Source organism: Pleurodeles waltl, chromosome 3_1, assembly GCF_031143425.1.
Source record: "Pleurodeles waltl isolate 20211129_DDA chromosome 3_1, aPleWal1.hap1.20221129, whole genome shotgun sequence".
NCBI classification, from domain to species: Eukaryota; Metazoa; Chordata; class Amphibia; order Caudata; family Salamandridae; genus Pleurodeles; species Pleurodeles waltl.
In genome coordinates, this window is record NC_090440.1 from 739766093 (window position 1) to 739783480 (window position 17388).

General features: G+C 40.7%; 1 protein-coding gene across 5 annotated transcripts in view; it reads right to left on the reverse strand.

Moving 5' to 3' along the window:
• WT1 (WT1 transcription factor) overlaps nt 1–17388 on the reverse strand; it is a 212430-nt gene that overhangs the window by 146865 nt on the left and 48177 nt on the right. The window lies entirely within an intron of this gene.

Sequence of the window (17388 nt, forward strand, 5' to 3'; positions counted from 1 at the left end):
GTGCATTTATTGTGCTGAGAAGTTTGATACCAAACTTCCCAGTTTTCAGTGTAGCCATTATGGTGCTGTGGAGTTTGTGTATGACAGACTCCCAGACCATATACTCTTATGGCTACCCTGCACTTACAATGTCTTAAGGTTTTGCTTAGACACTGTAGGGGCACAGTGCTCATGCACTAGTGCCCTCACCTATGGTATAGTGCACCCTGCCTTAGGGCTGTAAGGCCTGCTAGAGGGGTGACTTATCTATTCTGCATACGCAGTGTGAGGTTGGCATGGCACCCTGAGGGGAGTGCCATGTCGACTTACTCGTTTTGTCCTTACCAGCACACACAAGCTGGCAAGCAGTGTGTCTGTGCTGAGTGAGGGGTCCCCAGGGTGGTATAAGATATGCTGCAGCCCTTAGAGACCTTCCCTGGCATCAGGGCCCTTGGTACCAGGGGTACCAGTTACAAGGGACTTACCTGGATGCCAGGGTGTGCCAATTGTGAAAACAAAAGTACAGGTTAGGGAAATAACACTGGTGCTGGGGCCTGGTTAGCAGGCCTCAGCACACTTTCAAATCAAAACTTAGCATCAGCAAAGGCAAAAAGTCAGGGGGTAACCATGCCAAGGAAGCATTTCCTTACAGAAAGGCATTGTCTGTCAGGTCTTTGCATGAAAATATAAAGACGAAGGATTCAACACCCGAAGTAAAACCATGCACTAGTTACTGTTCTGATCTGGGCACTCACATAAAGGGAGGATGCTATATTTTTGGTGACATTCAAATCCACGCATGTGCCGTCATCCTACATGAAAGAAGTACATGACAATGCCTGAATGTACAAGCAAAATAGCAATGGCGACAAATTGAGTTTAGCATTTGATGAATGCCCGAGAAATAGTTGTATTTTAGCCTTAAGTATTGAAAGAGACAACCTATTTTAGCCTTAAAAATTGAAAGAGGACAACCTATTGTGTAAATATTTAAATTAGAATAATTAACAAAGAGGAGATTGAACAGGAAAATGGAAGAAAAGAGTCAAGCGAATTTGGACACCCATCCTCATGTTCACAGATGTTTAGTATTCATTTACTCTAATCCTACTCTCAAGAACAACACCGAGATATTTTTTAAAGTTTTTGTGTGTTCTCATTAGCAGCATTAGCAGTAGAGGTTTAGAAGTGGGGAGGTGGTCTGTGGACAGCTTTGGATAATGTGTCAACGAAGGTCGTATGGATCAGCTGGTGTGGATTGGTGGTATGTTTTCTGTACATTGCTGAAATGTAAGTAGTCGATGGCAAGAAGAAGCCAAGGGATTGGAAGGGATCTATTGGGAACAACGTTCTTCAGCTTTTTTTATACTTTTACCAGTTTACAGTTCCCATCTTTTTTGTTTTGTTTTTAAACAAACAAGTATTGTTGAACGGTAAACGCTGTCATTGAGTTGACTAAGGCTGTAAAGCTAGGCATGCGTAGGGAGGGGGCTAAAAAAGAAACGTGCCTTCTTTCGTGGGTGCTTGCTTCCGGAAATAAATGTAAATGTGTCCAACTGGTCAATCAGTAAAACTAAATGCTGCTTGGAAGGCTGTATAAACTCTTCATGGTAACAAAGATGTATTCTTTTTTTAGAGGGACTGTATGGTGTTACCAGTTCTGGGGTGCATCTTTTGGGTAAAGCGCCCCCCCAAAGTGGGGGAGCATGGCCCGTTATGGGATGGGTCCTCCTAAGGCCCAATGCTCCCCTTATGCACCGGAGGTGCGCAGGGCTGGCCGGAACTTCCGCCCCCACGCCGGCCGCCACGAACCAGTGGGGGGGCTATTTAAGAGCCCCCCCAAGAAGGCTCGACCTTCTTTTCCGGTTGCGGTGGCCGGGTTCTGGTAGGTTGTTACCAGTTCTGGAGTGCATCTTTTTTATGGAAATGTATAAAAAGGTTTGCACTAGTTGCAGTCTGGAGATTACTAAAGGAAAATATATATATTTTTTTTAATTTGGGTTTAAAAGAACAGCAAAAAGAAACAGCCATATAATAATTAGAATAGGTAATAAAAAAAATAGAACAAAAGCAGTCAGCATAAAAGACAATACATACTGGAAATAGTGCTCAAAATGTATGTAAGCATAGGAAAATATAAAGACTACACTGTAAAAAAAACTGTATAAATAAATAGGGAATATAGGGGAAGCAAGGGAAGAGAGAACAGTATGAAACTGCATCTCATAAATTAGAAACATGATAGTAGCAAAGAACTGTAGGCATTATGAAAAGAAAGAAAAATTTAATATCATACATATGAAAACATAACCTCTAATAGTATAGCAAAAGGCAGATGGGAGAAATTCAAGGTGCTTTACATTCTTTATCTGAAACAGTAATACGTTTATGAAGGTGGCATGGCATGAGCAGGTAGTGAGTGAGAGCCGTAACAGATCCTTCTTTACAGCTAAAGATATAGGAGACACATAGGGCCTGATTCTAACTTTGGAGGACGGTGTTAAACCGTCCCAAAAGTGGCGGATATACCACCTACCGTATTACGAGTCCATTATATCCTATGGAACTCGTAATACGGTAGGTGGTATATCCGCCACTTTTGGGACGGTTTAACACCGTCCTCCAAAGTTAGAATCAGGCCCATAGTTGGTATCCAGTCTGTGATCAAAGCAAATGACAATCAACCAGGACCTGAAGGTAACGTCTTAACTCGTTTCCAATTTGATAACATTATGTGAAAAACAACAGCCAACAATAAACCTAGCAACTTAGAATGTGGGGTTATGTGGAGCCAATGAGGCACCCGACTACCTAAAAAGGTATTAGTTAAGGAAAAAGGAGTAGCAGCTTTAAAAATCTTATTAATTTGAGAACAGGCAAGTTTCCAACAAGTATAATTTTTAAAGCCCTAAAAGCACTGAAACACTGACACCTGTTGCACATTTTTTCGAGAAGCTTGCCTTTCACTGTGTGCAGTCTACGTTAAACTACGGGAGCCTATCTTATGCTATGTGCAGTGCATTTTTTAAATGATGGCATACTATTTCATACTACTGAATACATTTTCTAAACTAATGACTTAAATATTGACAGTGCTTTGTCGCAGATTGGGACCTTATGACAGTAGAAATGTACATGTCGCTAATACCCCAGGACAGCCTCCAGGATTTAAATCAGTGACACTCCGGTTACCTAAAGTAACCGCAGTGACCAGCTCAGCTTTCATTGCAGAGCAATGCACTTCTCGCAGATTAGTTTAATTTACACTTATTGTGTGTGCAATATATTTTATATTCAATATACTGTAGGAGAAAGGCGAGCAAAATAGTTACAGAATATTTTAGTTGTTTTATCTATCTTTGATCCTGCCCCACACTCACTGACCCTGCCCACGCTGTATTGAGGATCACAGAAGCCATACTTTTTATGCAATTTGACAACCGGCGAGAAAACATTCCTTTGATTTGGTCCGACTACTCCCCGCAACAGGTCTCGCATTTGTTCGAGTTAGAGCTATTAGCGTTGTAAAGCGGAAAAAAACGCTGCGCGATCGTGCTTATGTAAAATGCAGCGCGATTGCGCTGCGTGGAAAATAAACAGATAAAGTAGCCCGGACTCCAGGCTGAAAACATCGAGCCTCGTATGTACCCACCTGGTTCAGCCTCTTGAACTTTGATTGGCAAACGATTAGATCCGTGGCTAGAAATAAGCTCCTGGTTCGCAAAACATTGTCTCATCATGTACTAAGCATTGGACAGTAGATCTGTGTGCTCGAAACAGAAGGTGAATGACGGACAAAGGTACCTTCTGTACTGACCCAAAAATCGCATTCGAGCTCAGTTTATTTGAAACAAGTGCAGTGTTGTGGGTTGTATCCTGAAATCGACCCAGGCGCACAATGCTTGTGATCCCAGCTCAAAAGAGACGTAAATATAATTGTAGGATGTTTTGATTCCCCTTCGACCTACATGAAACAAAGGCGCTCTGCTCGCCACTGTTATTGCACTCTTCATGTATCTTGCCGACAGTCCTTCCTTCCTCTGTCTCCTCCTTACCTCTATCCTTTGACGTCATATTATATGCATGAGCCCAGCGAACTGGGGAAATTATGGGATTTTTCCCCTCTGTGTAGTGTAATTAATTATCAATATAGTATCATAGGCAGCCAATAAAATGCTGCCAAAACAGAAACCATTTCCTTAATACAAGCCCATTGCTGCGTGTTACTAAGCAACTTTATCTGGCCATGGGATTGGATCCAAGTTCACAAAAAGTTTACTACTAAATTTAAGAAGCTTTTTTTTTTACTTCCAAGTATTTCATAAAAAAAGGCATGTTCTCTGACTGATCCATGGACTCCTAAACTGCAACATATCAAATCTGCAGTTACTCAATCTTTCAACCTGTAAGGATTGCGGCTTCAAGATATTCAAAATATATGTGTTTTTAACTTGAAATGCTCTGTGCCTAATAACAGTCGACATTCCTGAACAGCATCTAGAGTGCCTGGTGGCGCAGGTGGTGTTTGTTGGGAGAATTACCACTGCTGCTTTGAGACTGACATGTATCCATCAGGTTCATAGGCGCTGTACAAGTATGAAGAACGGGAATCTTCAGAGGATGCAGTATGGAGGAAGAGTGAGTGGATATTGCAGAACCGCCGATTTGATCACCTCTGGTTGGGTCACTGCTGGATCTGCAGCACTGCATTAAGGCACGGAATCTTGGTGTGACGTGAGGAATCAGAACCCATAATAAGAAAAGCACCCATGCTTACACTTGGTAGGGGGCCGGAGCCATCAGTCAAAACATCCTGAATACCACTATATATCCCTGCAAGGGTGATGGCCTAGAATGTGCCAGTGAAACCACGTCACACACTGTGCACATAAAAGATTAGGCATCAATATGGCCGCCTGATCACCAGTTTTCCAGGTCTTGACCCACGCAGTTGAGGTTTGAAATATCCTCTAGGGTGGTGATTTCTGTTGTCATTATAGTGAGCCAACTCATCAGCCTTCAACAGCTTTCTAAAAGCAGGGTTTTCTAGAGAATATTGTGCTGCTGAGAAAGCTACTAGAGGCTTACCTGAGAAACAGTATGTTATCAGAGACTTTGAGCCACCACCTTAGGAAAGAAATCCTGTTTCCTTATATATATAATATGCCACCCACCCAAGTCAGAATAACCAACTGATGAAATCTAATGTGTGGATAAAGACGGAAATTACCCACTGGGAGACCAAAAGTGTATTATTGAGGTGCATGAATCTTAAAAAAATAGTTTCTGATCCTAAAGGAAGTGGCGACTTCTGTTGTATAGAAATGGGTACAAAGTAGACACTGGTGGAATAATCCTGTATCATAAGTTATTTATATGTAAATTTGATTTCAAAGTTCACGTAAGGATACACACTGCTCATTTAGATTAATAGCACAGTTCTGATGTACAGCCTTATCTGTTTTGTCTTGTCTGAATTATATTCACATTTAAATAATAAGGATTTATTGTATCTTTAATTACCACCCAATGAAATTTCTCCGAAGGAGTATGTTAATCTAAGCTATTTTCAATTAAATGCAAACATAATATTGTAGGTGACAGCATTGATATCCAAGATGGGGTAAGATTTTACAGTTAGCAGATTTCCAGGAACTTGAAACGTAATGGCTTAAGTGTCCAACTAGAAAGGAATCTGGACAACATTTGTTAAAAGCACTTAGATACAATGTCTGGAGCAACCACGAGCATCAGACAACTTTAAGATAGCTTTGTAAAGAAAACCACTGTTACTTAGGGGCAGATTTATTAACATTTGCCGCAGCACAATACAGAAAGACAACTTGCTGTGCTGCGTCAAATGGAGCGGGCAGGATTGTGACATATCTTTAAGGAGATAAAAGATATGGCACAATCCTGCTTCGACTCTGCACTGGGGCACTAGTGACTGCCAAGCCCCAGTTCAGCCATGGTGCAAGGGTGCCTGCTTTGCAGACAGGATTGTTTTTGTGCAGGAAGGGACACCTTACTGCACAAGTACAATCCTCTGAGGCTTTTTCCTCTTTCTATGTGTACCACATTCTTCAGCACACGAAGAAAGAGGAAAAAATGAGGAAAAATAAACATGTTTCTGCTCGTATTGCCTCTGTTGGATTGGCATAGCATTTTAATACATTCCCATGTTTAGTATTGGTATTAAAACTGTGAATGCAGCAAAAAACATGGGTGGACGCTTGGGAACACCCACGCTCCACCCATGCAACACCATCCCAGGGCACAGTAATGCAAGGCAGCAACTTGCACTGTCTATGTTATGGCTTGTGTCACCTTGAGTGGTGCAAGGGTAAAGAAAGCCCCTAGTGAATCTGGGCTTTAATGTTAACCTGCAGAGGAACATTAACAATTGTCAGTTATACTCAATGGCAGCTGATGGCAACTGCATGTCACTGAAAAAATTGTATATTTTTGGAGGATTTTCTCTTTTTGTAATAAAAGGTCACTTTTTTCAAGATTTTATTTCAAGTATTAAATGAACTAAATGAATTCAAATAGTTAAAACTCTTATCTCAGCCGTGATATATGTGCTTCTGTTTTGGGGCTTGATTTGTGTGATTAATTATGTATTGCCTCCCCCATGTACTCTTGCAGAGGCTTCAAAGGAATAGGTTTGAAGTAGAAAGATTAATCGAGAGACCTAAGTTAAGACAACAATATCACTTCGCTTCATTAGCAATCACTACAGATCAAAACTCACGGACCATCAAAGGATACTCTATGGTCCAGTGAACACTATGTAGACATTTTACAACACAAGGCGCCACATTAAGGGAATATTGTGCTAGCTGCATACAAAGTGCAGCCAGTATTAGTAATAAAACTATTGGCCTGATCAAAAACAAACATGCTAACACATGCAGCGTTAACACATAAAATCGAGAAAGCTGAGAGATAGCTAGCAGGAGCGAACAGCTATTACTATAGTAAAGATGGAAGGATACACTTAAACAGCCAATAGAAATATCTAAGAGATGAACTCTTAACTGGGCTGAGCAAAGACGTGATTGACAAATTATCAAGCCAGTGTCACAAACAGGCTGACTGAAGTAGCTAATGGTCGAAAATGGAGGACCGAAAGCCACTCTTTCTATAAATAGCCATGTTTGACAGGTGCACAATCAAACCCTAGACTTAAAACTCCCTACTGGAAAGTCAAAAATGTAAACTTGAAGGCTTATTACCTAAAATATGTTTGAAGTTCTAACTTCCCTGTCATTAAACTAAGTCACCTGCTTAAATAGTTCTGCATTTGTAAATGTATAACGTTTACAATTCCTCATTGGGAAATTAAATGTAAATGTATAGTTGCATTTTTAAAAAAATTTTGTTTACCCATGGAGAAAATATGTATTTTCATGAAGGACTTCCTGTCCTAATAAACTCTCTTTTTTAGCACAAGTAGATGTTACGATTTCACAAAACGTGAATTTGCACTTACAAGTGGATTTACTAATAGTTCAAATTTCACCAGAGTGTCAGAATTTTTTATCTAAATAAAATTGCTCACAGGAGCCAGTTGAGGGTGTGTTATCTGCCAACAAAAATAGCACTCCAGGTTGTAAACCTGGGCGTAGTCACAACCTTCAGGTAGGCACACTGACCCCCTTCAATATGATTAGTAATTTACTTCTGTTACGTGCCAATGTCAATCTATATCTAAGATGGGAATGGGTGGGCACGCCCCCAACATTGATAGGCATGTAAGGGAAAGGATTTCTTCAAGAGGAAAATATTTTGACTGTGGGAACAAATAAATGCAAAAATGCAAGTGTAGTTTCATCTTGACAGCACATTTACGCAAACTTGTGAAAAACATGAAATATGCAAAAGATCTGCAAAACATCTGGGAAACTGGGACTGTTGCAGCTCCTAGGATGACTCCATGAATTCTGTATAGGTTCAGGAGAGGCAGAATTTTGCTTGAAAATCAGCACATTATCTACATGAGAATTGGGCTTCCAGTGAGTACTGGGATAGTAATGAAAATGCTCAGCATTTGTACCATTTGGTTACTCAAAGTTAAAAAGCGACTAAGCTCCGGTTGTACTTTGTCACCAGTCATGATTCTGCATCTGTTCTCGATAAACGTGCATATTGACAGGACACGTGCAGTGCAATCTACAAGGCTCACGTTAGCAAGAAAGGTCAGCGTTGGGCTAGACAGCATATTCATCTTACCAGCATATCTATAAATGTAGACAAAGCAGTTGATCCAAAGTCCATCACTGGATATGTTCTTAGAGAGAGAGGGAGTCAGTCAACAAAGCGCTATGGTCGAATACAGACAAGCCACAATTTACGCTTCTGGTCCCAAATTAATTTGGATTCCCACAGAGCTAAAGCAGACATGTTACACTTACATGTTAGTATCCCTGATTCACTACCGGAGGAGCAGGTTAGAAACCAACTATTGACAAACGTGTTTTCCCAGCATTCGTCGGGCTCATTGGAGGACAAGTATCTTAAGTGGGTGAACGCTTACTGAGCACCTATTGAACTAGCTGCAGCAGCTGTCGCTGCTGATGAAGACATAACACAGCTCGTGGAACATCCTTGTTTAGGGCAATGTGATCCACAGATTAAGAATACTTCACAAGCACATCAGAATGCGTACAATGATCATTAATAATAATAAATATTATAATAATAATTACATGTGTTCATATGGCACTTAGAATCCAATATTTACTGTTTCATTCCTCTGTAAGTAACAGGGTTATTATACTGGTGCATGCATTTTTCTGCCTAAAGCATTGTTGATGATTAAAACAGTTGTATCAAAAGTGGGAGTTATGGTTGTAAGAAATGCTTCTTTTTGCATGTTTGTCCCCATTGGTTTGACTGATGCTGCTGGTTTTTGACACGGTGTACTGGGACTTTGCCGACCACGCCTAATATGCATGTGTTCTGTCTGCTAAGCATGTCAACATTGGTTATTCTTCTAGTTGGCATATTTAACTTGCCTACAAGCCCCTAGTCAATGGTACAAAGTTTACCCAGGGCCTGTTAGTAAAATGTCACTAGTGGATTGCAGCACATAATGTTCCATCACTAAAGTGACAATGCAAAACATGATTGCAAGTCTGTCACCAGTAACCTGGATGTGTAAGTGTACACTGCAAGCTCAACCTGTCAAAATAACCCCTAGTGACAGGCCTAAGTAAGCCTTTTTGTCATGTAAGGCAGGGTCCATGATATTTAAAAGAAGGACTTGTAAATGGTTAATGTGAAGCATTCCTTACAGTAACAAAGCCCCAAAAGTTATTTTCACTGTAGCAGAGTTAGCTGTTCCATAGAAAAGCATTGGGGGTTAATATTAAAAGTAAACAATCTAATCTCCACTAGGAATCAACTAGAAAGCTAATAAATGGACTTTTAAACATATTTATTTCAAATCCAACTCATTGGTAAAGTCAGATTTGTACTAACTATTTTACAAAAGGTACTTTTAAATAGTCAGCTTTTGCTACCTAACACCTCTAGAAGCCCATTTGCATAAGCTTCCAACTGTAATCCCTCAAATGAAAAGCTCCTTGCTGAGGTGTGAACTTGCTCCCAGAGCTGAGACAAATGCTTTTGGTGTGGGGAGGTGTTCTGTTCCTCTGGCAGGAGAGGCAGTGACAATGAAATTTATTATTTTCAAAAAGGCCTACCCTGTTATAGGAAGATAAAACACCTGAGCCTACACTCTTGTTTGTCCTGTTAGTCAGCCAGGCACCAATCCCAGTGGGAGAGGGGATGCCCACAGTACCAGTTTTGAGTGAGTTGCTTATTTCCAAGGCCACACCTCAAGGGTGGGCACAGGAGCTCTGCACTTAGGAAAGAAGGTTCTGCCATGTTGGAGTTAGGTAGCATGGGCCACTGTGGGATTGTTTGCAGTAGGACACACAGGAACTACTGCAAACATGGCTAGGGTTACCCCTGAGAATTTTTGCTGTAATGTTTAGGGAGGGACCAGGAGTTACCCCCACCTAGAGGCTAATGTGGAGCCTAAATGAATCAATCCTGGGCAACCCCTTCAGAACACTAGTGGGTCTGTGGACAACAGAATGACTGCACCTTCGGTTGAGACCTGTGAGGGGAACCCTAAGACAGGCCCTGCTCCCACTTGCACCCAGTGCTAAGAAGTGGCCTCCAAGGGTCATTTGGCTGACCTCCTGTACTGCTACCTGGCCACAAAAGGTGGAAAAAGCCAACTTTCCTGGAAGAGCCCAACTAATCACTTTCTACTGGGCCTGACTTTGATCCTGCTGATAGTTACTCCTGGAATAAATCCTGACCCTCAACTGTTGTTCATGAAACCCTGGAACACTTGGTTGGTGTTAGAGTGTACCCCTAGTGCCTAATTCTAAAATCTGCTACATAGAAACTTTTTGCTAAATTTATGCCTGGAGAACCATCCCTGGACTGATACCAAGCTACAAGCCAATCTGCCAAGGGTGCACCACCAGTGAGCCTCACTTCACTGCAGCTCTTGTTACGTACTTCTCCACAGCAGCATATCTGATTCAGCAGGCCCATGGGCAACCGTCATCCGATGACATCAAACCCTCTTTGGATACATTTTGAAGCCTTGTTCAGTTGAGGATATAGTTGATGATATCTGAGTTCTAAAAATAGCCTAAGTCTGAAGGTAGAACTCTTCACCAGGCCTGGCACCGAGCAACATCTGATCATCATTGATGATTTCCTGGATGCGAACACCAGACTGTTCCTACTCAAAGCTTTTTCGTCTTTGGTTTCACAGAGCTCATTGTTCATCAACCTGTCGTGGACGAGCCCATCTTCTGATCCAGCTTGTAGCATTGCCCAACTGAGGACTCTACCGTCTTGAAAGTTTTCTACGTCCGGCGGTACATGTTTGATCAGTACCACCTGGGTTCTGGTATCTGACCCATGCTCCATCGTGGTGTAGCATGACTAGCTGCCTGTGGTTGATGCTTTGCACATTTGGGCACTATTTGTATTCAAAACCTTAGAAGTTCATATCTCCAGGTCTCCTTATTGGATTTTTGTCATATTGGTTCATTCTGTGGATTAAATTATTCTATAGTTTTATAAATTGGAGTGTGGTTTTATTGTGTTGTCTTTTCAACTTCATTATGTGTTTTAGTACTTCTAAATGCTTTCCACATTTTCTTAAGTTAAACCAGTTTACTCTGTGCTGCACATGATAGGGATTGAATTCAATTTTAAATTATTGATACCTTTACTGATTTAGCAGGAATAGTGCCAATATTACGGGTGCTGGACTTCCATCTACCCCAACTAATAATCTGCATTATACCAGTAGTATAGTTCCTAAACTGTTGACTTGGACTGTGTAATTTAAACCAAACTTCTGGATGCTGCAAGGCCATGTTGACTCTCTGTGTGTTCATTTCCCTTATCTGCTCAAAATTGTTGTATTTAGAAAATGAATTACCTAAAGTGATAAATAATATGTACAAATTGACACTTACAGAAACATCACCATGCTTGTAAATGTAGATATGGTATTTGAAGAGAGACTAGGAATCTGCACATCAATCTGCAAAGTAGAAGGTTAAGATGAAAACGTGGATGTTTATCTGTGGCTAATGGGGCACAGCTATTGCTACATTGGATTTAGAAAGCATGAGCCAACTAATGAACATAAACCTATCTCCAACAAGGTGACAACTCAGAAATGCGTACCATGTCCTTTTGCATTTGCTACAGTCCCCTCTCTCCTTCCACTTCTTGTCAAATTTCCTTCTCTTCTTCTCCCACTTAGCCCCCTTTATCTTTCCCACCACCACCTGCCTACTGTGTATCTCCTATTGTTCTTCACTACCCATCCTCTCACCTAGGATGTACCTCTCCCCTTTTTGTACAGTGCAGATTGGCATTTAAGTCTGTCCCCACACATATACACATCTGACAGTTTTGCTGTGCAAAACTCTCTAATATACTATGGCGTAACATACAAATTAAGAGCAGATACAGATGCTACCTCTACTTCACTGTTCAAAATTGACACTGTGCACTGGAACTCATCAACAAATTAGGTGCCACCTACTAGGTCTGCTCTATGCATAAAATGCAAAAAGCTGACACACGATTTAGTTTGAGAAGTAGGTAAGCATTAGATAAGCCCTGAGGATGAATTATGGACCTATATTTTGACCATAACACGATTTCTATCATAATTCTTAGCAACTCTAAAATAGGAAAACCTTGCAATCCTAGACATTTTTTATTTTTTTTTGCAGTGATTGGGACCATGTGCCACTTGGAATGGGCATTCCTTTCTCTTCTCTATATTACAGAGGCAGTTCGAATTATCCAGGGAATCCGCATGCCAAAGGCATGATCCACTGAAGGTTCTCCTTTGGCGTCAGTGCCCTTTTGTTGCTCACTAATTTTCCTCAGATTTTTTTAGACTACTAATAAGAGTACCAAAGGTATCCCTGGAGTTGTCCTGGGAATGATGTGGTATTATTTCTTTTGGAAATGCTTAAAAGAATTAGGGCCAGAGATAAAAAATGTTAAGGGCCTGATTATGACTTAGGTGGTCTTACTGCCAGCCCTCCGCAGCGGTGGTACAGAAAACACCACCAAGCCAGTGGCATTCCACCAGTCGTATTATGAGTGTTTCACAGGGCTGGTGGTATGTAAGCAGTAGAGTCATGGCGGTGCCAGAAGCTAATGCTGGCCATGCTACAATGTCTCCAGTTAGTTGGGTGCACTGCTTTCTTGCATTACATTGTGCAAGATAAACAGTGCATGCAGCCAACTCGAAGGCATTAAAGAGCAATATATGGGCACCACTTACATTACACAATTGCACAACTGCGTCAAGCCATTAATTCAGCTCATTACCTGCCTCTCCACTGACTTTCACATGGCAGTGTCCCCACCCGGAATAAGTCGGCAGAAAGGCAGGTCCTAATTGGTCTGGCAGTGAGCTGCATGGGACCGCCTCCATGGGCCGCCTCTGCCACTGCCACTGCCACCATGGGACCAGAAATGTTGACAGAGGCGGCTCAGACCACCGGGCACAGCCAAGAGAACCGCTGAAAATGTGACGGCGGGACTCTTCCTGCCATTATCATAATCAGGCCCTCAGTCTTTATGATAAGCAAATATTGAATTTTTGTGATTCGCTATTTGGTAATCGCAAACATATATAGAAGTGTGTTTAACACTTTTTGCAATTCCAGTGGGTCTCAAATAGACCTACCTCATTAATATTCAAGAGCTAGGTCACAATTTGCCACCCATTGGGAATGGCAAAAATCACATGGATAGTGGCCTGCTGTGATCAGCAGACCACCATGTCTGTGAATGCCTTTAAATAAAGCATTGTATTTTGAAGTGCAGACCATTTTCTTTAAAGGAATGGTATGTGTTTCAAAAATAAAAAATAAACGTTTTCCTTTCATTTTATAAGGATAGGCAGTGGTCTTTGGGACCACTGCCTGCTCTTAAAAAATATTTTTACATCCATTCTCAAAGGGGAAACTGTCCCCATTGGAACCCCTTCCCATTTGCAAATGTGTTACCACCTACTTTAAGTAGGTGGTAAAATTAGAATGTTTTGCGACTGCATTTAGGTTGCACAACATTCACTCATACCAATGTGATTCTTTATTAGGAATGAACAATCTAGACACGTTCCTTCCTAATACCGACTCGCAAACCCTATTTGTGATTCAGAAATAGATTACCAAATCGCAAATAGGGCTTTTGTACAAACAAAAAAGCTTTTTAGTGCTCGCAAATGTCTCGATTCTGCGAATTGGACAGTTTGCAACCGCTAAAAGGTTTAGTACATCTGGCTCTAAAATACTTAACTGAGCAATGTGCGTACCATAAAATATAAATTGAATTCATGTATTTTTATAGCGTCAGTATATATGTATGTCTGAATAATGAATTTAATACAATGTGTGGTGCTATCTTGTTTTATACTCTATATGTGACAAAATTTCAAATTTAAATACATGTGTCCTGTATCATATCATCTTTACTGACCAGTACACATTTATAGCAGTCCATTTACTGATATTATCTTTCACTATTACAACTACCTTCACTGTTATATTATCTTTAAAACTTAAATACTGACGTTTCAATTGTACCAAAGTTTTGCATAATGCATCCGTCTTTTGTGTGTATTTCCTGTATTTTTCACCTTTTGTTTGACCCAATACGTCTGCTGGTGTCAGAACTCTTTGCACTTTACCCCTGCTAAGTAAAGTGCCTGTGCACAACCACATCCAATGTAAAATTTATGTATTCCTAGTTGGTATATTTAACCTACCTCTAAATCCCTAGTATATGGTACAAGATGTACACAGGGCCTGCAATTTAAATGCCACTAGAGGACTGCAGCACTTATTGTGCCATCCACTACAGTGACAGTGGTTCCAGGCCTACCAGTATAGCTTGATTATAGCAGTGTAAAAACTGCAATACTGCCTGTCAAAGAAAAACATTTTGACAGGTTTGAACCTCCATTTTAGATATTAATAAGTCACTCCTATGTAGGTTTTGTAGTCCACAAGGCAGGGTCCATGATATTTATAAGTGAGACATGTTGAAAGTTAATATTAACATGTCCTTACAGTGACCAGCACATAAAATATATTTTTCAATGGGGCAGATCTAATTGTCCTATGTAAAACCCAGAGTACAGATTACAGATTTAATACTTTAGCTCCAGAATGGGCATAGCTGGAAAAATAATTTAGCAGCTAGTTTTAATAGATATTAAAAAATTTATAAAATGGTGAAGTCAGATTTCTAATAAATAGTAAGAAGTAATTTTAGAAAGTTACCTTTTCTCTACCTAAAGTTCCTGGAGGCTAAATTTGCATTTCCTCTCCCACTTCTGCCAACCTGTAATAAATTAAGATTTGAATAGGTGTGAAAAGGGTATAAAATACCCCCCAAGGGCAAACAATAGGCTGACCTGAATAGGCAGAAATGACGCCTCTGATTTTCACCCATTATGCAGATTGGAGTCTGTGAACATCTTTTTTGACATTACAATGTCAAATCCTGCTTGAGTGCCAAATTCCCACTTGTCAGGTCTGCTGGGTTTACTTACAACACTTTGGGGTGCAGTTGAAAGTGAGAAAACCGGATGCCAGGATAATTGTCCTGCATCCACTGTCCAGTTGCTGAAGGACCTGCTTTGTTCCACCAGGTGCCTGGCCTCTTGGTTTTATATAAAACATGGAGGGTACATTTGAAAGCAAGGGAAACAAGATACCAAACAATTCTTGTCTGTCCACTGTCTGGTTGACTCTTCTGTGGTTCTACCAGACTTCTGCCTCTTGATTTAGTGTGGGTACAGTGGCTGTCCCAAACTGGATTTTAGTGATAGATGTGGGAAGGCACTAGCATTACCATGCTACACTCCCCACACATAACCCCAGCCCTCAGTGCCCAAGTTTATAGTGGCTGAACACTTTTGCCATCTTGAAAATACCCAAGCGGGTAGGATTATTCCTGGGAACTCTCCTCTCAATGTTTGGATGTATCTATGAGTCATTTCCACCAAATAACTCATACCAGGCATGAAAGTCAAGTCTTCAGGTAGCCATCTTAGAACATTCCTGGTCCTGAGAAAGATCAGACTGAAGCTGCTGGCTGCAACCTGAGAGGAGCACTGAAGGATTTGACCTGCTTTCTCTGGTATCCAGGGCAATTAAGTGGACTCTAAGGGTCATAAGGCTGACTTCCTCTTCAAGGTATATGGATATAACATGCTACAAAAGGCCTTTCCTGCAACCTTCCCTTGCTGATCAGTGGCCACTAGACCTCGACTAGACCCTGCTTTTGGCCTCTGGCTGACACCCTGTGAGTCCTAAGTGCCTCTGCAGAGTTCCTGGGGGACGTAGGGCTTTAGAAGCATACCCTAGTGGTGAAATTGAGACTTGAAAGACTGAAGTCAGAAGGTAAAGCCCTTAACCATGACAAACCTGGTTGGTGTGTGACCCGCGCTCCATCATTGTCAGCATTAAATTGCACCTAGGCTGAGGTCTTCTGCAGCCATTGACTATCATTGGCACTTGGTGCTTCTTGGTGCCATTTCTTCTTAAAACTTTAAAAAATAATATATCTGCTTCTTCTTATTGGATTTGTGTCCTTTCACTGTCATTTTTCTTATTACATTTTACACCGTTTTTCTAATTATGTTTGGGATTTTTATTGTTTTGCATTAGAGTTTATTACTGTTTTGGTACTGAATAAATATTTCACACATTGCCCTAAGTCTTTCTCTTCTGTGCCAAAGCTACCAGGGGGTTGAGCTCAGGTTAATTTAGTGACATTGAGGGTTCATTCTGACAGTTGTTTTGATTGTTCCTTGCGGTGAGTAGTCACCCACACCAATTAATAATTCAGTTCCTTACAATACAAAACTGTGTATGTTAACTCTGTATATGTATATAGGCTTATCTACTTAGAATGATCTGGGTGCATTTGTTATTCGAAAGGAATACTTATTACAGTTACAATTTTTCCTAGGTAGAAATTCTGGTTGAGTAATTACGAATGATTTACACTGGATCCCAAAGCTCATGTGTTGTTTTTGGAAACCTTTTGAATGTCTTTAGAGACCACTCCAGTTGATTCTACCTTGATCTCGGAGTAGTTTATCAACACCAAGTGGTTTCAGTTGATTTAATTTGGTATCTGTATTTAATCTGTAAAAAGGCCCTTACCTAAAGATGTTACCATAAAAAAATTGTGAACTGGCCACATTGATTTTGCACCAGTGTATAAAATATTCCTGTAATAAAAGTTCACCAGTCAGAGAGGATGACTACATCACAATGGTGGAAGGAATAGCAAATTGCCCAATTATTACGTAATTTAATTAATAATGCATTGAAACACAGCCCATGTTCTGGGCAGCGAAATTAATAGTGGAAGGTGGCTCTTATTGGCTCTTTTTGGCCTTAAACATAAAATATAGTGAACAGGTTTGCATTGTATTAGAAACTGATAAGATCAAGGCAATTTGCCATGATCCTAAATCTAAACAAATTGTGGTGGGCAGTCATGCCAAAACCATTGTGCAAGTTACAAAATAACTGTGTGCATAGCATATGATAGCACCAGAGTCAAATCCCGTGGGGTTGAAATTAACATTACATGCATTACAAGATAAAAAACAGATGACATTCATGAAAAGTGTGTAGGGTTGAGAGGAGCTCACTGTGTCTCATGTTATAAACAATGTGTGTTTATCCCATGCAAACATCCCATATCATGTTGCGTTTAGGCAATGCTGCATAATACCAAAGCTCGGTGATAGCCCGGGAGATGGGAGTAGTCGAAAAGTATAGGAGATGCTGAAAACAAAAATTGGTGGAC